This window comes from Ursus arctos, unplaced genomic scaffold, assembly GCF_023065955.2.
Source record: "Ursus arctos isolate Adak ecotype North America unplaced genomic scaffold, UrsArc2.0 scaffold_3, whole genome shotgun sequence".
Lineage (NCBI taxonomy): Eukaryota > Metazoa > Chordata > Mammalia > Carnivora > Ursidae > Ursus > Ursus arctos.
Window position 1 is genome coordinate 19,836,582 of NW_026622985.1, and position 21,671 is coordinate 19,858,252.

Consider the following 21,671-nt stretch of genomic DNA (forward strand, 5'->3'; position numbering starts at 1 on the left):
TTGCCCAGAGTGCTTGGATAAAGCTGCTAAATTGTAAAAGAAATCTTCAGATAACCTTTCCAGACCTTTACAAATGGGCAATAGGTCACTGACCTTTAAATACGTGAGTTTTACCTAGGATGAAACTTAACATTTGGCTACAGTTTATTAGAGCAGTGTGATTGTATTTGCCGGGGGGTGGGTGGCTCCTGAAAGCAAAAGCCTTTTTTCCCCTCTCCTTTCACCTTCCTTAATTTCTTTCCCTCTCCACCACCCGTCTCTGGCCTCTCTTTTCTACCAAACCCTGTCCTGCCAGGCTTTGTGGGGAGGGGGGGGGGGAGTGGGGGATGGGATGAAATGCGTGGGGACATCCTTGACAGCTTGATCTGGGGTGGGAAGGGCAACAGGGGTGGAGGTGGTGGGGGTGTGGGGGTGGGGTGGTGGTGGTGGATCCTTTACCTTGGTGTGTGTGTGTGTGTTTTAAAGATACGGGATTAACAAAAATTAAAAAAAAAACCCTGATATTGTCAGTTTGATGCTAAGGAATGTTCACAGTATTAATCCTAGTTAGCAAATTGGTTAATGTGAATAATGCTTTTGCAACACCCTGTTAGAATGAGGCATGGCATTAATAGATAAAACCTTATATACATGTTTCAACTTTGAGAATGGGAGGAACAAGACCCCCCCCCCCCCCCACTTGTTTTCTCCTTCTGGAGAACCCATATGAAGAGGAACATGGAACATAGCTGTGAAGAGGAAGGGTCGGGCTGGAGGCCATGATGAATAGGCTACCTCTTTGGGATAAATTCCTTCCTTCTTTCCTCCCTTCCTCACTCCCTCCTTTTTTTTTTTTAAGAATTTATTTAGAGAGTGTGCTTGCATGAGTGGGGGGTGGGGCAGAGGGAGATAAAGATTCCCAGGCAGACTCCGCACTGAGTGCAGGCCCAACACGGGGCTCGATCTCATGACCCAGACATCATGACCCAAGCGGAAATCAAGAGTCTGACGCTTAACCGAGGGAGTCACCCAGGCGCCCTTCTTCCGGTTTTCTGAGCCACAGGTTCTGAAACTGCAGAAGTAAGCAGTGGTAACTTTAGTTTTATTTCACTTGGGAAATGAGTGATCCCGTGAAGGCAGAAATACATCTGTGCATTCTAAGGATTTGAAGATAGTCTAGAAACTGGGTTGAGTCTCTGAGAACTTGCCAGGTTAGTGGTTCTGAAGCTCTTTTTAATCCTGACCTCTTTTGAAAATCTGATGAAAGTTGTAGACCTTTAACTATAATTTTAGTGAGTTCATGGACCCTCTCAGGTCCTTCCAGTAACTCATTCATTCACTCTTTCATTCATTTAATGAGTATTTATTGAGCACCTGCCTGACACAGGGCTTGATCGCATGACCCTGAGATCATGACCTGAGCCGAAATCAGGAGTTGGACCCTCAACCTACTGAGCCACCCAGGCGCCCCCTGTGACTTAATTTATTTTACAACTGAAAGCGTGTACCTCTCAATCTCCTTCATCCATTTCACCCTTTCCCCTCCACACCTCCCCTCTTGCAACCTCCAATTTGTTCTCTGTATGTATGAGTCTGTTTCTTTTTTAAGTTTACTTGTTTGTCATGTGTTTTGTTTTTTAGATTCTTCACATGGGTGAAATCATATGGTATTTGTCTTTCTCTGTCCAGCTTATTTCAGTGTTAGTAACAGTCTTTGTCTTTGCAAGAGAAAAAGGTATATGACATAAGAACAAAGCCATCAAAACATTGCCAAGTAACAATATTATGATTTGTAGCGTAGAACAAACAGAAGCATATGCAGAATCTACTTGAAAACCCTTCTTGGGTTATTTCTTGAAATCAGGTCTTCTGATTATTAGCTCGAAAAGCTGAGATCAGGATGAGTCTTAACTGGTATTAAATACAACTCTTTCACAATGGAAACCAGCAAACACCCTTCCATATGAAATTAACCATTCATCTGTCGATGGACACTTGGGTTGCTTCCGTATCTTGCCTATTGTAAATATAGTTGACCCTTGAATACAGATAGCATACAATATATGTATTAATCGACTGTTTTGGTTATCAGTAAGGCTTCTGCTCAACAGTAGGCTATTACTAATTAAATATTGGGGATGTCAAAATTTAATATGTGGGTTTTTTGTGCAGGGGTCAGTCGCCCTAATCTTCACATTGTTTGAGGGTCAGTTACAATACTGCAGTAAATATAGGTGTGCATAATATCTTTTTAAATTAGTGTTTTCATTTTCTTCAATAAATACCCAGAAGTGGAATTACTGGGTCATATGGTATTTCTATTTTTAATTTTTTAGGGAACCTCCATGTTTTCCATAATGGTTGCATCAATTTACAATCCTGCCAGCAGTGTGCGTGAGAGCCTTTCTCCGCATCCTTACCAATGCTTGTTACTGTCTTTTTGACACCAGCCATTCTGACTGGTGTGAGGTGATAACTCATCGTGGTTTTGAGTTGCATTTCCCTGATGATGAGTGGCGTTGAGTATCTACCTTTTCATGTGTCTGTTCGTCATCGGTATGTTTTCTTTGGAAAAATGGTCTATTCAGGTCCTCTGCCCATTTTTTAATTGGATTATTTGGTTTTTGCTCTTGGGTTGTATGGATTCTTTATTTTGGATGTTAACCCCTTATCAGGTATATACTTTCAAAGATCTTCTCCTATTCAGTAGGTTGCCTTTTTGTTTTGTTGATGGTTCACTTGGCTACACAAAAGCCTTTTCGTTGGATGTGGTCCCAGTTGATTTAGTCTTGGAAGATTGTATGTTTCTAGGAATATATCCATTTCTTCCAGATTGTCCAGTTTGTTGGCATGTAATTTTTTTTGTCGTAGTCTTATCCTTTATATTTCTGTGTTGTCTGTTTTAACTTCTCTTTCATTTTTGGTTTTATTTATCAGAGTCCTCTTTTTTTCTTAATGATTCTGGCTAAAGATTTGTCAGTTTTGCTTTTTTTTTTTTAAAGAAACTTTTGTTTCATTGATCTTTTATTTTTTAAGTGTCTCTTCATTTATTTCTGCTCTGATCTTTCTCATATCATCAGAGTTGCTGTTTCCCTATTTATTTTCTTTTCAGACGACCTATCCATTGATATTATTTGGTGTTAAAGTCCTTTAGTATTAGTGCGTTACTGTTAGTTTCTCACTTTACCTCCATTAGTATTTGTTTTATATATTCAGGTGTTCCTATGTTGGGTGCATACAAATTTACAGTTGTTATAGCATCTTGTTGGATTGAGCCCCTTATTATGGAATTGCTTTCTTTATCTCTTGCTACAGTGTATTTTAAGTTCTATTTTGACTGATAGAAACGTTGTACTCCAGCTCCCCCCCCCCCCCACTTCCCTTTGCATGGAAATTCTTTTTCTATCCCCTCACTGTCTGTCTGTCTATGTGTCTTTAGGTCTGCAGTTAGCCCCATCAATATACTGCCTACAAGAGACTTTTTTTTTTTTTTTAAGATTTTATTTATTTGAGAGAGAGTGAGCGCGAGCTAGCACAGTGGGGAGAGGGGCAGAGGGAGAAGCAGGCTCCCCACTGAGCAGGGAGCCAGATGTGAGGCCCGATCCCAGGACCCTGGGATCATGACCTGAGCTGAAGGCAGATGCTTAACCGACTGAGCCACCCAGGCACCCCTTGTTTTTTTTTGTTAATCCACTGTGTCACCCTGTCTTGATTGGAGCATTTAGACCATTTACATTTAAAGACATTGATAGGTATGTGCCATTTTGTTAATTGTTCGCTGGTTGTTTTTGTAGTTTCCTGTTCTTTTCTCCTCTTGCTCTCTTTCCTTGTGATTTAATGATTTTCATTAATTATGCGTGGATTCCCTTCTCTCTCTCTGTTTACAGCTGTTACAGGTTTTTGTTTGGAGGCTCATGAATAACGTCCCATGTATCTAGCTGTCTGTATTCAGTTGGTATCACTTAAGTCCGAACACATGCTAAAAGTGCTGTTTTTTTACTCCCACATTTTATGTATGTCACGTCATGTTTTACATCTTATTTTGTGTATCCCTTGACTCACTTTTGTAGATATAATTGATTTTACTCCTTTCGTCTTACCGTCATACTAGCTTTATAAGTGATGACACACTACCTTCACTATGTGTTTGCTTTTGCCAGTGAAGCTTTCCTGTCACAATTTTCGTCTAGTTAAAGCCTTTTCTTTTCACTTAGAGAATTCCCTTTAACATTTCTTGTAAGGCTGGTTTAGTGGTGATGGACTCCTTCAACTTGTCTTGTGAACTCTGTTCTCTCCGTCCATTCTGAACGATAACCTCATTGGGTACAGTGTTCTTAGTTGTAGGGTTTTTTTTCCCTTTCAACTCTTTGAATACATGATGCCACTCGCTTCTGGTCTGCAAAGTTCTGAAAAATCAGCTGATAACCTTATGGGCTTTCTCTTGTATGGAACTGTTTGCTTTTCTCTTGCTGCTTTTAAGATTCTCTGTATTTAATTTTTGCCATTTTAATTGTGCATGTCTTGGTGTGGACCTCCTTGGTTTCATCTTGTTTGGGGCTCTCTGTGCCTCATGGACCTGGATGCCTGTTTTTTCTCCCAGGTCAGGGAAGTTTTCAGCTATTATTTCTTCAAATAAGTTTTCTGCCCTTGCCATCTTCTGCTTCTGGGAGAATGTTATTACACTTCATGTTGTGACTTTTTTCTTCTTGGTGTTCAGTTAGTTGCTTTCTGTGACCCTGTCTTCCAGATCATTGGTCTGTTCTTCTACGTTCTTTTTTTTTTTTTTTTTAATAATTTTTTATTATGTTAGTCACCATACAGTACATCCTTAGTTTTTGATGTAGTGTTCCATGATTCATTATTTGCGTATAACACCCAGTCTGTTGACCGTCTAGTGTATTTTTTGAGTTACTGCATTTTTCAGTTCTGAAAGTAGCGGCCTTATGTAGAAGGTGTTCTGTGGTGCCCAGTGGTGCCGTAACCCCTGGTCAGCAGAATCGGGCCCTCCAGAGTGCTTTCTGTATGGGCTGCATATGCTCTTCTGTTGTGGCAGGGCTGCTGTGGCTGTGGGTACACTGGCTGGTGAGGTCAGCCCTCAGCCTCGCTGTCTGCAAAGACTGGCCAGGACTGTTGTGGCTGCACTGTTGGCAGGGTTTGCCCCCTACACTGACTGAGAGGCCTGGCGGCAGCCTCTGAGAGCATGTTACTGGATGGAACTGGCTCCCCCATCCTAAGGGGATTGCCCTGGAAGACTGAAGCTGCTCACAGGGTTGGGGGAGGCTGGTCGTGGCTGAGGCTGCCCACAGATGTGGAAGGGTGATAGTGGCTTTGGAGGGGCAATGGTGACAGCTGGGTCTGCCCCCAGCTATGGTATGGTAGTAGTCACTCCAGATGTACGCTGGTTCTGATTGAGGCCTCCTTCTGGTGTGGTTGGATGGGGTGGGTCTGCAGGGGAACATCTGTGTGGGGCAAGCGTGCTGGCAAGGTAGAGGGAGGGTGTCAGAACTGGTTCTCACAAGTGTCTGGCTAGCTAGGCTGAATGAAGGCAAGAAAAATGGCACCCAGCAGCACCTCTGTTCCCAGAGAAAGCTCCTACAGATCCTTGCCTGTCTGGCACACATCATAAAATTAGTCAATAAATCTCCTTCTGGTATACCTCAGGCACTTTTCAAACTGCTGCTTCCATGGTGTGTTGGGTGGCATGATCCAGGGTACTGGCCCTTTAGAAGTAGGGACTCTGTTTCCCATCTCTCTCTGGCTCTCTTGGAGTTAAGCCCTGCTGATTTGCAAAGCTCTTGGAGCTAAGCCCCTGATTTTCAACGCCAGACATGGGGACTTCTCTTTCTGCAGGTTCCCAGGGCTGGGGGTGCCTGATTTGAAGCTTGACCCCCACTTCTCAAGGAGTGCCTTCCTGCCTGTGATCTCCCTTTTGTGGGTTGCTGCCATGCCAGGACTTTGGTTCCCGCCTGGCTCTTCCTCTCCTGCCCTTCTTGATGTGGCCTTTTCTTTACGTCTTTGCTGTGGAAGATCTGCTCTGCCAGACTCAGCCAGTCTCCCACTGTTTTCCGAGGGCGTTGCATTGTGGGTAGTTGTTGCCTTTGTGTGTTTATGGGAGGAGGTGATCCTCGGATCCTTTTATTCTGCCGTCTTCTTTAGCTTTTTTTTTTTTTTTTTTTTTTTTTTAGTAGAAAATGTCAAAGGAGGGGCACCTGGGTGGCTCAGTCGGTTAAGCATCTGACTGTTGATTTCATTTCAGGTCATGATCTTGGGGTTGTGAGATCGAGCCCCACGTGAGGCTCTGTAGTGAACGTGGAGTCTGCTTGAGATTCTCTCTCCTTCTCCCTCTGCCCCTCCCTGCACCCCCCTCCCCCTGCACCCTCTCCAAAAAAAAAAAAAAAAGTCAAAGGGGGTCTCAGTACATACTAGTTAAATTCAGCTTCATGTAACAGGAGGGAGAGAAGACACCTTTGCCCTATTCCAGTTTATATTTTATTTCTGTTTTCTTAGATGTTTCCCCCTTGTTTAGTTAAAGCTAAGAACTAGATCAAATGCCTGTTGACTTGTTATTTGCATATGTAACTGTAACTCCATATTTAATCCCTTTAAATTGCCCAAATTATTAACTTCTACCAACTCCTAAATATGATAGAGTTCTGCATTTTCTAGGAAAAAAAAAAAAGAAGAAAACCATGTAAAGAACACCTGCTTCAGATCATTGGGTCAATTCAGAATTTAATCAGATTTCTGGAAATTGTTTTTGTTAGACGCTGGGGGCTAAAGTTGAATAAAAGTTTATTTTTTTTTTTGGAAGGAAACAGGATAATCTATACATAGGATTATAATTACTGTTATGCAATTTATATTATTATAGTATAGTTTATTGATTTAGGTTTATATATATGAAAATATTTTGGAAGGAAGATAAAGTACAAAAGAACAGTTCTAAGTAAAATGAAAGTTGGTCACTAGCAAAGCTAAACAATGTAGTTGGCTGATCAGAAAACCATTTCTTTACTTGGCCCGTTTCTGATACTTGCCTTTTCTGGGTCTCGTAGCCGCGTGCCTGCCAGTTCACAGGCTTCACACGATTCAGATGCCACCATTGCTTTGAGCTGTTGGAATCAGCTTGGGGACTTTGGTCGATGTTGCTGATCACTGTCACCGGTAGTCAGGGGAAAAGAGACGATTGGAGAATTTCAAAGGAGGAGGGAGGCAGAACATCCTGAGGCTCATTAGTTGGAGGCTGTCCTTACCAGTCACTACTGTCGATGTGAGTGGGGGACAGAGCAGAGCGTGAGAGAGACACAGAATCGGGGCAGCGCGTTGTGGACTGGTAGGAAAGGTGGGACGGCAGGAGTCCAGGACCCAGGCTCAGGCAACTCACTGAGGACGTGGCTTTATCTCTATCGCAGTCTCTAACGGCACTTGTCCCTCAAGTTAGGTTAAGACAGTTTAGGTCACCAGGATTTGAGGTTTTGAGGTTTTGAGGTTCGCATGACACATGACAGTACTTTGAAAATCTAATGTGCTCTTCAGATGTAGAATATGAAAGAATAGAGTGGTGCCCCTTGAAAAAGTGAAAAACAATTATATCTTTGCTAGAGTATGCTAACAGGTTGCTTTTTTATCTTTATAAAAAAATACACGTACACAGTTTTTTAAGAAGTCATAGTGCTGAAAGGTTCATCAGACAAATACCAAATCCCCGTCCTCTAACCAGCCCCTGTCACCGGTCCCCTTCTCTGGAGGCAACAGCTTGCAGACCTCTGAGTGGTTGCCTTGGGAGCTTACCTTCATCTTCATTTCTTTTAATTTGATTGCAGGAAGGACATTTAACATGAGATCTACCCTTTGGAATTTTTTTTTAAACTTTTTTAAAATTTAAATTCAATTAATTAACATGCATTATTGGTTTCACAGGTGGAGGTCGGTGTAATACTCCGTGCTCATCACATCACGTGCCCTCAGTGTCCACACCGTCTGGAATTTTAAGTGTGACTGTAGGCATGGTGTGTCACGTGGCTCTAGGGCGTCCTCATCCCACTTGACTGGAACCTAGGCCTGGTGCTAGAAACTGCCCACTTCCCTCGTGCCCAGCCCCTGGCAACCATCATTCCACTTTTTGATTCTATGAATTTCACTGTTTGGATCCCAGCACGAACCATGTGGTGTTTCTGTGTTCCTTCATGCTCGCCGTCAGCGTTAGCTCCGCGCCGCTCCCCACCTCTCCCGCGTGGGTCTGCTCGACCTCCCCCTTCGCTGCCTGCTCTGCTCTGCGTCTGTCCCTGTTTTTCGCTGACAACCAAGCACCGTACCGGGGCCATGTCTCCTTATATGCTTTTCCCCCTGAGCTTAGCGGTACCTCCGTTTTCACCTGCTTAGGAACTTCGTATGTATTTGGACTAATCATCCCTGTCCCCTCCCCCCCACCCCCCATGGCTTTCCTGAGGAGAGACTCTAAGCTGGTCTCTCAGCACCGGGTTCTTTCTGGGCCGACAGCCCCCCGTTTCCCTGCACACTTCCGTTCTGGAGTCTCCCTTCACCACCACGCTGGGCCCCTTGGCTTCCGCAGTGCTGGTCTGTGTCCCGCACCCCACTTGTTCCTCTTTCTTGCCTGTGTTCTCGTTTTGGTGGCGCATACTCCTAATCAGCTTCCTGAGGGACGGGTACTTGGAAAGTCAGTGTTTTGAGAACTTGCTTTCTGAAATGTCTTTATTATTATTACTTTTTTTGCCATTTTTTTTTAAATTGTAGTTGCCCCGCAATGTTACGTTTCAGGTGTGCAACACTGATTTGACAACTTCTGTGTTATGCTGTGCTCCCCACAAGTGTAGCTCCCATCGGTCCCCGTACGGTGCTCTTACCGTACCACGTCCCACTGGCCATCTTCCCTACACTGCACCGTTTAGTCCTGTGACCTACTCGTTCCGTAGCTGGAAGCCTGTACCTCCCTCTCCCCTGCACCCCCCACTCCCCTGCACCCATTTTGCTCATCCTCCCAACCCCCTCCCTTCTGGCAACCATCAGTTTGTTCTCTGTATTTATGGGTCTGTTTCTCCTTTTTGTTTATTCTTTTCCTTATATGTAGAATCTAAAAAAAAAACAACACGTGATATTTGTCTTTCTGTGTCTGACTTATTTCCCTTCGCATAATACTCTCTAGGTCCATCCCTGTTGTCATAAATGGCAAGATCTCATTCCTTTTTAAGGCTGATTATTAGTCCATTGTGTATATACTATGTTTTCTTTATCCATTCATTTATCAGTGAACACTTGGGTTGCTTCCATATCTTGGCTGTTATAAATAAAGCTGCAGTGAACATAGGGGTGCATTTATCTTTTCACATTCGTGTTTTCATTTTCTTGTAAATACTCAATAGAGGAATTACTGGATTGTATGATATTTCTGTTTTTCATTTTTTAAACACCCTCCATACTGTTTTCCACAGTGGCTGCCCTAATTTCCATTGCCATCAACAGTGTACGAGGGTTCTCTTTTTTCCACATCGTTGCCAGCGTTTGTCTTTTTCATTATAACCATCCTGACAGGTGTAAGGTGATATCTTGTAGTTTGATTTGCATTTCCCTGGTCATTATGTTGAGCGTCTTTTCATGCTGGCATCTGTATGTCTTTGGAAAAACATCTGTTCAGGCCCTCTGCTCATTTAATTGGATTTTTTTTTTCTTGGTGTTGAGTTGTATAAGTACTTTATATAAATTTTGGGTATTAACCCTTTATCAGATGTATCGTTTGCAAATATCTTTTCTTTCCCATTCAATAGGTTGCCTTTTCATTTTGTTCGTGGTTTCCTTCACTGTGTAAAAGCTTTTTATTTTGGATTAGTCCCAATAGTTTATTTTTGCTTTTCTTTCCCCTGAGGAGACACATCTAGAAAAATGTTGCTAAGGCAGATGTCCAAGAGATGACTACCTGTGTTTTCTTCTAGGAGTTCTGTGGGCTTCAGGTCTCATATTTAGATCTTTAATCCATTTTGAATTTATTTTTGTGTATGGTATAAGAAAGTGGCCCGGTTTCATTTTTTTGCATGTAGCTGTCCAGTTTCCCCAACACCGTTTGTTGAAGAGACTTTCTTTCCCACATTTTGTATTCCTGCCTCCTTTGTCACAGGCTAATGGACTGTGTAAATGTGGGTTTATTTCTGGGCTCTGTATTCTGTTCTGTTGATCTGTGTGTCTGTGTTGGCGCCAGTACCACACTGTTTTGATTACTACAGCTTTGCAGTCTACCTTGAAATCTGGGACTGTGATACGAGCTTTGTCCTTCTTTCTCAAGATTGCCTTGGCTACTTGGGGTCTTTTGTGGTCCCATATAAATTCTAGGATTATTTTAGTTTTGTGAAAAATATTGGTATTTTGATAGGGATTGCATTGATGGTTTGGGTAGTACGGAAATTTCAACATTAGTTCTGAGTCATGAGCGTGGAATATGTTTCCATTTGTATCATCTTCAGTTTCTTTCATCAGTGTTTTATAATTTTCAATTTATTCCTAGGTTTTTTAAGTCTCTTTGATGCAATTGTAAATGGAATTGTTTTCTTTTCTTTTTTTTTTTTTTTTTAAAGATTTTATTTATTTGACAGAGATAGAGACAGCCAGCGAGAGAGGGAACACAAGCAGGGGGAGCGGAAGAGGAAGAAGCAGGCTCCCAGCGGAGGAGCCTGATGTGGGGCTCGATCCCAAAATGCTGGGATCACGCCCTGAGCCGAAGGCAGATGCCTAACCGCTGTGCCACCCAGGCGCCCCATGGAATTGTTTTCTTAATTTCTCTATTTTGTTATTAATATAGAAACAACAGGTTTCTGCATATCAATTTTGTATCCTGTAACTTTACTGAATTCATTCATTAGTTGTAATAGTTTTTTGATGGCGTCTTTACGGTTTTCCATATGTAGTATCATGTCATCTGCAAATAGTGAAAATTTTACTTCTTACCAATTTGAATGCCTTTTCTTTTTCTTCTCTGGTTGCTGTTGTGAGGACTTCTAGCACTGTGTTGAATAAAAGTGGTAAGAGTGGACATCTTTGCCTTGTTCCTGATCTTAGAGTAAAAGCTCTCAGTTTTTCGCCATTGAGTGTGATGTTAGCTGTGGGTTCATCATATTTGGCCCTATAATGGTGTTGATGTGTTCCATCTAAACCCAGTTTGTTGAGACTTTTTATCATGATTGGATGTTGAATTTTATCAAATGCTTTTTCTACATCTATTGAAATGATCATTTGATTTTCATCCTTCATTGTGTTGATGCGGTATATCACGTTGATTGATTTGAGGATATTGAACCATCCTTGCATCCCAGGTATAAATCCCACTTGATTATGGTGAATAATCTTTTTAATGTATTGTTGAATGTGTTTTGCTAAAATTTTGTTGAGGATTTTTATGTTTATTTTCATCAGGAATATTGGCCTGTAGTTTTCTTTTTTTGTGGTATCTTTTGTTTTGGTATCAGGGAAATGCTGGCCTCATAAAACAGTTTTGGAAACTTTTCTTCCTCTTCTATTTTTGCAGTAGTGTGAGTAAAATTAGGGTGCCCGGGTGGCTCAGTCAGTTAAGTGGCCGCCTTTGGCTTAAGTCATGATCCCGGGGTCCTGGAATCTAGCCCTGCATTGGGCTGTTTGCTCACTCAGCGGCGAGTCTGCTTCTCCTTCTCCCTCTGTGATCGCTCTCACTTTTTTTTTTTTCTCTCAAATAAATAAAATCTTTAAAAGAAATAGATGTTAACTCTTTCTTAAATGTTTGGTAGAATTCATGTGTGAAGCTGTATGGTCCTGGACTTCTGTTTGTTGGGAGTTTTTTGATTACCGATTCAATTGTGTTACCTGTAATTGGTCTGTTCAGATTTTCTATTGCTTTCTGATTAAGTTTTAGATTATATGTTTCTAGGAATTTGTCCATTTCTTCTAGGTTGTCCAGTTTATCAGCATATTATTCTTTGTAGTAGTCTCTTCATAATCCTTTTATTTACATGTTGTTACTTCTCCTCTTTTGTGTCTCATTTGTGTTCTCTTTGTCTTAACAATTCTGGCTGAAGGTTTGTCAATTTTGTTTTCAAAGGACCACCTCTTGGTTTTCATTATCTTTTTTATTTTTTTGTCTCTATTTAATTTATTTACATTCTGATCTTTATTATTTCCTCCCCTCTACTAACTTGGGTTATGTTTGGTCTTTTCTAGTTCCTCTGGGTGTAAGGTTAGATTGTTTGAGATTCTTCTTGTTTCTTGAGATAGTCCTGTATTGCCATAAATGTCCTTATTAAAACTATTTCCTTTGTGTCCCAAAGATTTTGGACTGTTATTTTCATTTTCATTTGTCACCATGTATTTAATATTTAAGTTCCTCTTCGAGTTCTTCGTGGACCCATAGGCTGTTCAGTAGAATGTTCTTTAGCCTCCGTGTGTTTGTGTTTTATCCAGTATTTGTTTTCCTGGTTTGATTTCCAGTTACATATTGTCATGATTGGAAAAGATGCATAATAGCATTTCTGTCTTCTTAAATGTTTTGAGACTCATTTTTGTGACCTAAGGTGACCTGTCATGAAGAATGTTCTGTGTACACTCGAGAAGAATGTATATTGTTTTGGGATGGAATGTTCTGTATGTATATCTCTTTACATCTATCCGGTCTAATGTGCCATTCAGAGACACCGTTTCCTTATTGATTTTCCTCTGGATCGTCTATTTATTCATGTAAATGGTACGTGAAAGTCCCGTACTATTATGGTATTACTGTCAATTTCTCTCATATGTCTGTTAATATTTGTTTTATGTAGTTGCCTCCAGTGTTGGGTGCACAGGGATCTATGAGTGGTATATCCTCTTGTTGGATTGACTTCTTAATTATTAAGTAATGTGGTTGTTACAATCTTTCTTTTAAATTCTGTTTTGTCTGATATGAATATTGCTACTCCTTTTTTCCCCCCACATCCATTTGTATCAAAAGTCTTTTCCCAACGTTTCACTTTCAGTCTGTTACTGTCTAGGTCTGAAGTGAGTCTCTAGTAGGCAGCATATAGGTGGGTCTTGTTTTTTTTTTTATCTGTTCTGTCACCCTGTCTTTTGATTGGGACATCTAGACCATTTACTTTTAAAGCAATTATTGCTTGGTGTATGTACTTATTGCCATTTTGTCCATTGTTTTCTGGTGTTTTTTGTAGTTCGTTTCTTCTCCTCATGTTCTTGTGCCTAGTTATTTTCTGTAGTGTGATGCATGCCTTTCTTTCTCATGTTTTGTATCAGTTTTGGGTTTGTGGTTGACCGGAGGATCACCTATAGCATCCTAAGCATGGAGTGGTCTCTATTAAGTGGTGGTCGCTTCAGTTAGACCACACTCTACAAGAACTTCCTTTTCACCCCCTCCAGTGTTTTATGTTTACGTCGTCCTGTTTTACATCTTCTTATTCATAGTTTTCTTACATCTAATTATGGCCTTTTCTTTTCCACTTAAAGAAGTCCTTTTAGCACTTAGTGGTGATGGACTACTTTAACTCTTCATCTCTCTTTACATTCTAACTGATAACCGTGCTGGATAGAGTATTTTGGGTTGTGGGTTTTCTCCTTTTCGCTCTGAATATGTCATGCCACTCCCTCTGACCTGCACAGTTTTTGCTGTGAAATCAGCTGGTAGCCTTATGAGGTTTTTCTTTTCTGTAAATTTTCACTTTTGTCTTGCTGTTTTAAAAATTCTTCTCTAAACTTTGACATTTTAATCATGTGTTGTGGTCCTCCTTGGGCTTATTTCTTTTGGAATTCTCTGTGCTTCCTGAACTTGGATGTCTATTTTCTTCCCCAGGTTAAGGAGGTTTTCAGCCTTTCCTTCTTTAAATAAGTTCTCTGCCCCTTGTTCTCTCTTCTCCTTCTGGAACCCCTAGTAGGTGAATGTTTATTTGCCTGATGTCCAAGTGACAACCTCATTAACCTATCCTCATTTTTTAAAAATTCTTTTTTCTTTTGCTTTTCAGCTTGGATCTTTCCATTACCTTGTCTTCCAGGTTATTGATCCATTGTTCTACATCTGCTAATCTGCTCTTGATTTCCTCTGGTGTGTTTTTCATTTCATTTATTGTATTCTTTAGCTTGGAATGATTTTGGTTTTACATTTTCTGTTCGGTGAAGTTCTCATTGAGTTCTTCCACTCTTCTCCCTAGTTCAGTGAACATCTTTACCATCGTTATTCAAAGTCTTTCTCACGCATATTGCTTATCTGTTTCATTCAGATCTTTTTCTGAAGTTTTATCTGAACATACATTTCATTCCCGTGTCTCACCATTTTGCTTGACTTTCTGTGTTTGTATCTAGGAATTAGGCAGAATAGCTACTTCTAAATTTGAAGGAATGGTATTTATATGGTTATTCTCTGTGTAGACTATGTGTCTGGTGACTTTGGCTGGCTGGGGAGATGTGACTGGCATGGGCTGGGGGTCCTGGGGCACTCTGTGCTGGGGCTGCCCTGGTGAGATGAGATGGCTGGAGTGGTGCCAGGGCTCTTGGCACAGAAGGTTCCTCGGCAGGATAGCTGAAGCTGAAATGGGTGCAAGCTGGGGGGATCCCAGGGTTCTCTGCACAGAGGGCATCCTGGCAGGACAGCTGAAACTGAAGTGGGTGCAGGCTGAAGTGTCTAGGGTGCTTGGTGCTGGGGGTCCCCTCGTGGGGCTACTAGCTCCAAAGCTGGGGTGTCCCAGGGTGCTCTGCACAAGGAGTGCCTTGGTGGGCTGGCCGAAACCGAGGAGGGATGGGATGGGGTTGTTGGGTGCTCTGTGCAGGGTGCGCTACCTGGAACGAAGATGGGCATGGACCAGGGGTTTCTGGGGAGCTCTGTGCAGGGGGGCATATTGGTGGGGCAGCTGGACTCGAAGCAGGCATAATCCAGGAGGACCGGGAGTGCTCGATGCTAGGAGTGGTCTCTCAAGCCGTCCAGAGCCAAAGCTGCGTGGGTTTGGCGTTTCCACGGTTTGGCACTGGGCTGCAGCGGTAGTGAGCGAGCCCTTACAGGTGTGCGGCAGTGCAGGTTGCACTGGGGCCGCATTGGTGCCACAGCTGGGGCTGGCAGGGGACGGGGCCCAGGGCGCACTGAGGCGGTCGGCTGGCTTGGGAGCCCAGACCCTGCTCCCGTCCACGCTGTTAAGGGGGAACACAAACTGTGGTGCTGGGCAGCCCCTCTGTCCCAGGGAGAGTTCCAGCAGCTCTCTTGCCCTTTGACAGGTTCTAGGGCTGGCTCCTCTGTATTCTAGTTGCTCTTTTAAACTATTTTTTTCTTTTTCCCTGTGCCCCAGGGCATCTGGGGCTGGCGTGAGCTAGGGACCTGGTGCTGACCAAGGCAGTCAGCTGGCTGCAGTGCCCAGAAGCTGTTCCCATCTGTGCTGTCAAGGTGGAGGGTGAACGTAAACCAGGCTGCTTGTAACCCCTTGCACCCCAGGCATTCAGGAGTTCTGCCACCGTTTGGCCGGGGTAGTTAAGGACTGGCTCCTCTAAATTCTAGTTGTCCGTTTATTTATTTGTTTATTTATTTGATTTATCTGAGAGAGAGAGAGGGGGAGAGAGAGAGAAGCACACAAGCGCTGGGGAGCAGAGGGAGAGGGAGAAGCAGACTCCCCGCTGAATGGGCAGCCCGATTTGGGGCTTGATCCCAGGACCCTGAGATCATGACCTGAGCCGAAGGCAGACGCTTAACCAACTGAGCCACCCAGCCACGCTCTAGTTGTCCTTCTAAACATCAGGTTTTCTTCTGTGCCCCAGGGTGGTCAGATGTGCCCCCGTCCCTCAGGACCATCCCTCCCCACTGCAGTTCACGGTGTCCGGGGTGGGAGTTCCCTTCATGACCGTGTCTCCCTCTCTCTTGCTGTCCTCGGTGTGGTCTGTCATCTATTGTGCAGAAGCTGTTGGGTCCGCTCTCAGTTCTTCTTTAGGAGGAATTGCTCTAGAAATAGACGTAGATTTGGTGCGGCCCCAGAGGAGTAAGTTTGGGGTCTTCCTACAGTCATCCTGGATCGGAACCTCGTTTCTATTTCTCATTCTTACTGGTAGTGTGGTTATAGAACTGTTGTTTGGAAACGTTTTCTCTCAGAATTTCAAAGTATTACCTTTATGACCTTCTTTTTGATATTGCTGTGGAGAAGTTCAGTGCTGTTCTTGATCCTTCGTGTGACCTGTATTTCCTCTGTAGAACCTTTGAGGATCCTCTCTTTTCTGAAATTTCCCCCATGATGTGTTTTATTTATTGGTCATGCTCGATGCTTGGTGGGCCCCTTTAGATGTGGAAAATCTGTTTCCTCCAGTTCTAGGAAATTTTCTCGAGTATTCGAAAATTTCCTTTCCTCATCCTTTCAGTTTCTAAAACAACTGCCAGTTATATTTCGGATCACCTGGATTGGTCCTCTGTAATTTTCAGTTTTTCCTGTATTTCATTGTTTTTTCTTTTTTTACATTCTGACAAGATTTCCTCAATCTATTTGTTTCATTTTTATTTTAGAATTTTAAGATTTTATTTATCTATTTGAGAGAGAGCACGAGCAGGGGAAGGGGCAGAGGGAGCGGGACATGCAGACTCCCCACTGAGCAGGGAAGTCTAACGCAGGCCTCGATCTCAGGACCCTGAGATCATGACCTGAGCTGAAGGTGGATGCTTAACTGACTGAGCCACCCACGTGCCCCCGTTTGCTTCATTTTTCAATATTTCAGTATGTGTCTCAGAGTTTTAAGGGGTAGATGAAAAAGTCACAATATGAAATTCTTTTAAAAAAGATGAAAGGGGTGCCGGGTGGCTCAGTTGGTTAAGTGTCCGACTCTTGATTTCGGCTCAGGTCATGATCTCAGGGTCGGGCTCTGTGCTGTGTGTGGAGCCTGCTTAAGATTCTCTCTCCTCCTCCCCCTCCCTGCTCACACTCTCTCTCTCTCTCATTCTCTTAGTATGAATACCGTATGATCTTAACCATGTCTAGAAGTAGGGCTGTGACGAAAGACAGCATAATGTTAACAGTGGCTATAATCTCTGCAGACTGATGTGATGGATGGCCACTCTTTATATTTTCCTGTATTTTGCAAATATTTTATGAAGGGTATTTTCTTTTATAATCAAGGAAAAGTTTAAAAATATTAAGCCATTTTGATGGATCTGGTACTCCTAATACAGGTAGCATGGCAAAAATATAAAACATTAACATTAATAATTGCATTGGAGGTATTTTGGTAACAGCTCAGTCTCTATTCAGTGTTAACATGGTATCGTCAAAATAAATTTGAAAAATAGTCTTTATTTAAATCTGAGTTGCAAAGTATAGCTATGAGTGTCCTTGGTAAAAACATACTTTCAGTTGGAAGAAAAGGTTTCACTCAAGTCTTTATTATTATTTTTTAAAGATTTTTATTTATTTGACAGAGAGCACACAGCAGGGGGAGCAGCAAGCAGAGGGAGAGGCAGGCTCGCCGATCAGGGAGCCCGATGAGGGGCTCAGTCCCAGGATCCCAGAATCATGACCCGAACCAAAGGCAGACACTTAATGACTGAGTCACCCAGGCGCCCCTTAACTCAAGTCTTGAAAGGTGATTTTTTTTTTAAACATGATTTTAGCAGATTTGCATCAAGTCTTTCTCTTCTGTCTCCTGCATACACATACTCTTAAAAATAATAAGTGTATTAATAGGAATATGGGTTTCATTGTTTTAACGTTAATGAATGAAATTTGTGCCATGGGGAAAATGATGGTTTAATGAAAAGATAGGGTCTTTAGAGCCAGGAAGCGCTCGATTCCACTGATGGAGCACGCATTTGCTGTGTGACTCGGGCCAGTTTCTTAGTGACCCCTTGCCCTTGGTCTGGGTATCTGTAAAATGGTGGTGACATCTGCTTCACAGTGTAAGATGACAGAACCCACTTCCAGCATCTGGCAAAGAATAGTTGCTGAATGAACGTTAGGATTTTTCCCTTTCTCTAAGAAAAGTAAACATTGACTAGTGTCCCGGTTAATTATGGGCCCAGGGATTTTCCCATTTGCAGCTTTAAAAGAGGAAGGCCAGCCAAGGAAAGTCCTGATCTAGTAAAGAAAATGTCAAGGGAGGGCTTGGTTTCTTCAAATAAACAGGAATTTCTCTATCCCCAATCTATGTGCTTTTTAAAAATTTTATTTTTTTTAAAGATTTTATTTTTTAAAGTAATCTCTTTACCCAACATGGGGCTTGAACTTAGGACCCCAAGATCGAGTCGTGAACTCCACTGAAGGAGCCGGCCAGGTGCCCCTCTACATGCCCTTTCAGACTCTAGTGATGCAGATCAAAAGGACAAAGTTATTTTGTCTTTTTTGGAATCTCGGTTGTAGATTCTGTTTCTTTGAGTTTTATGGGATAGTGGTGCTAGCGATCAGATTCTTTTAAAATGAGGTGCTCTTTTGTGATGGGTTTAGAAACAACACGGCATGCAGAAGGAAGCATGAAGGGGTGAGTGCTTAGTTCAGATCTCTTGTCAGTACTTGGCCTTTTTTAAAAATAGTTTTGTTGAGCTATAATCCACATACTCTAGGTTGACCTGTTTTAAGTGTGCAGTTCAGTGGTTTTCAGTACACTCAGAGTTGTGCATCCGTTCCCACGTCTGATACATTTGTATTACCCCCCCCCCCCCCAGGAAACCCCACGTCCTCGTCATCAGCCCCCAGTTCCCTTCCCTCCTGCAGCCCCTGGAAATCACTAGTCTATCTTCTGTCTCTGCAGACTTGCCCCTTGTGGACATTTCATATAAAAAGGATCCTACAGTCTGTGGTCTGTGGTGACTGGCTTCTTGGCTTTACCTGTTAATCCCTTGATTGGAGAGCAGGCGGAGGCTGCCAGAGGCGCTCTGCTGTGGGTTTTGTTAGCTCCCAGTAGTGTGCAGGTAATGCGAGATCGTGAACTTCGAGTGACTTTTCAACTTAGAGCAAAAAAAGTGCAGCCATTTTCAGGGAATTTTGTTACAGATATTTTGATGCACTGTTTGAACATGATGGTGCTTACGATTTTTTAAATGGTTTTAAGAACATAGTCCAAGCTCCACATGTTCAAAAAAACATAATTTGATGAGTTTTGACTTATTCATATACCCATGAAATGATCACCACCATCAGGATAAGGTCCATTTGCTGTCCTCCAAAAGTTTCCTCGTATCCTTGTTGATCCATCTCTTATTGTCCCCTGTCAGGTCCCTGGGGCTGTTACTTGTTTTTTGGAAAAACATGTATTAAATGAGATAATGAGGAGGCAGTGGTAGGAGGCAGTATGTGTGAAGGGCAGCTGGGTGACCTCGTGTGCGCCATCACTGTTCTCTCCTCTGGAGATGGACGTAGTTACTGGGAGCTGCCTGCAGTGTGACGGGTGGTACCAGATTAAACATTATTTAATTCCTCCCCTCTCTCGTCCTTCATTGTTGAAAAAGGTACCATGCGACATTTGTTACTGTTCAGTAAACCTAACTACCAACTTTGAGAACTGATTTGGAAAATTCACACTCGTTCCATCCAGCAAGTTTTACCGAGCACGTGATTGTTCTCGCTGCCCCATGCACGGGCGCTGCGGCTGATTCCAAGTCGAGTGAGACAGGAGATGACATCCTGCGTACGTTCAGCCAGGGTTTGGGCACGACATGCACGGGTGGTGCGTGAACAGAGGGGTGTGGAAGTCGAGCGGTTGGAGTGATTGTCCCTGTCTGTGGAGACTCTGTGTTGGCCCCGTGAAGGGTACGTAGTTAGCTTAAGGTCTCCCAGGGATTAGAGAGAAGGCATTTTAGCCTGAGAAGTGGGATCAGTACTGTGCAGGGCTCTCAAGCGGCCCCGTGTAGGCAGGACCCGGTCTGCAGGCGTGGGGTGAAACACAGCTGGAAGGGAAGATTCGGGGGGTCCAGCGGCGGGCTTCCTCCCGGGCCGAGGCGGGGAGTCGGGTTTTGTCCATGAGTAGAGTCTGTAAAGATGTTCCGGTGAGGGAGGGACTTCCAGTGTAAGCAGACTGTTGTCGAGGTGGCTCTTGTGTATGGATTGAGTTTGACAGCCGAGCATCAGGGAAGACTTGAACGTGTGGATAGCACCCAGGATCTTAACTAGATTAGTGACTATGAGAAAGGAAACCGGTAAAAACGTCCAGTGGGTGCCTGACTGGTTGCTGGGGCTGTGGTTTCTTTCCCGTCTGGAATACTTAGAGAGTGCGGCGTGCTAGCCGCCCCGGATACGGTCCCCACAGCAGTGAAGTGTAGGTACAATGGTACTAATTTTGCAGATGAGGAAACTAAGGAGTAGAGTGGCTAAGAGGCGTCTCTGTCGTCCTCCACCTCTGCTGCTCCTGCTCCCCCTCCGTTGCGGCCCTTCTCCCAGTCACGCCATCTGTGACCCCTTGGCTCTCTTCCACCGGCATCTCCCCATGGCCCCTCTCTGGCCTGTCTCACTGTTGTCTCCGTCGTTCGGTCTTCGTCTGTCACGGCAGCTGTTGTGACACATTCAGGTCATCATTTGCACTCTAAAAGTGTCTTTGCTAAACCTAAATTGGGATGTCTTTTTTTTTTTTTTTTTTTGATTCGAGTGTACACACACGAGTGGGGGAGGGGCAGAGGGAGAGAATCTCAAGCAGGCTCCCCGGTGTGCACTGAGCCAGATGCTGGGCTTGATCTCACAACCCTGAGATCATGACCTGAGCTGAAATCGAGTTCGATGCTTAACCGGCTGAGCCACCCAGGCACCGCCTTCCCCTTTTTAAGATGCCTCCTGTCTCTGGGCGGACTATGGCATTCAAGGCTCTGTGTTCTGAACCTTCATAGATTGTCCCCTGCCCCCAAGTGCCACGCTCCTGTTTGGCTCTGTGCCTTTGCTTGGGCATCTTCTCCACCTGGGATGACCTCCTTCCTTGCCTCCGCATCGTGAACTTCTCATCCGTTCCGCAGCAGCTCACACAGCTTACTGTGTCCACGATGCCTTTGGTGGCTGGGCTCTTCGTTCCTTCTCACTGGGCTGTAGCGTGTCTTGTATTTGCCTTGATTATCCAGTACCAGCCTCTTTTCAGAACTGATGTGCAGCAACTTAGAAAAATAGATGCAGGAGTAAAAAATCAGATTGATGAACACGGTAGAGCAGAGGAACTCTTAGGGTAGAGAAGCAAAGCCAGGATTAAAGGTAGTGGAGAAGTGTGTGCTGTCGGGTCCCGCAGCGCAGGAAGGAGCTTTACCCCAGCTTCCTGGGCCCAGCACAGAGCGAAGCGTAAACTGGTAAGAGTTTTCCCAGGGGCAGTCACACGAATAAAGCCAGTTGCTCTGGAGAAGAGCTTTTCCTGTTCCTGAGGCTTGAGAGAAATGTTTCTGGGGTGGGTGAGAAGCTGGGGAAGGAGGAGGAATACCAAGTCCTCAACACGTCCGTCCCGCACACGGCCGGCCAGCTTCACGCAGCATCTCCCTACCTCGACACAGCGGTAGAGCCTAACGCCAAAGCGCAATTCAGAAAACGATTTTATGAGAGCCGCGACTGTGACCCGAAAACAGAGCCACTTCTCGTTCTCACTTAATCCAAGGAGAAAATATAGACTAACGAAAGGAATTAATACTTCTGTTGTGTTGTTATTAGCGTTTTTACATCAGTTTACCCCCCAAAGCAATCGCCTTCTCATAGCCTGGGGCCACGTTTTACCGTGGCTTGTTTGGTGGTGGAAAGGCTTAGGGTGAGGAATGAGGAGAGCCC

The 21,671-nt window shown here is 43.6% G+C and overlaps 1 protein-coding gene across 2 annotated transcripts in view; it reads left to right on the forward strand.

Moving 5' to 3' along the window:
* Positions 1-21,671, forward strand: part of NAPEPLD (N-acyl phosphatidylethanolamine phospholipase D) — a 51,083-nt gene that overhangs the window by 18,274 nt on the left and 11,138 nt on the right. The window lies entirely within an intron of this gene.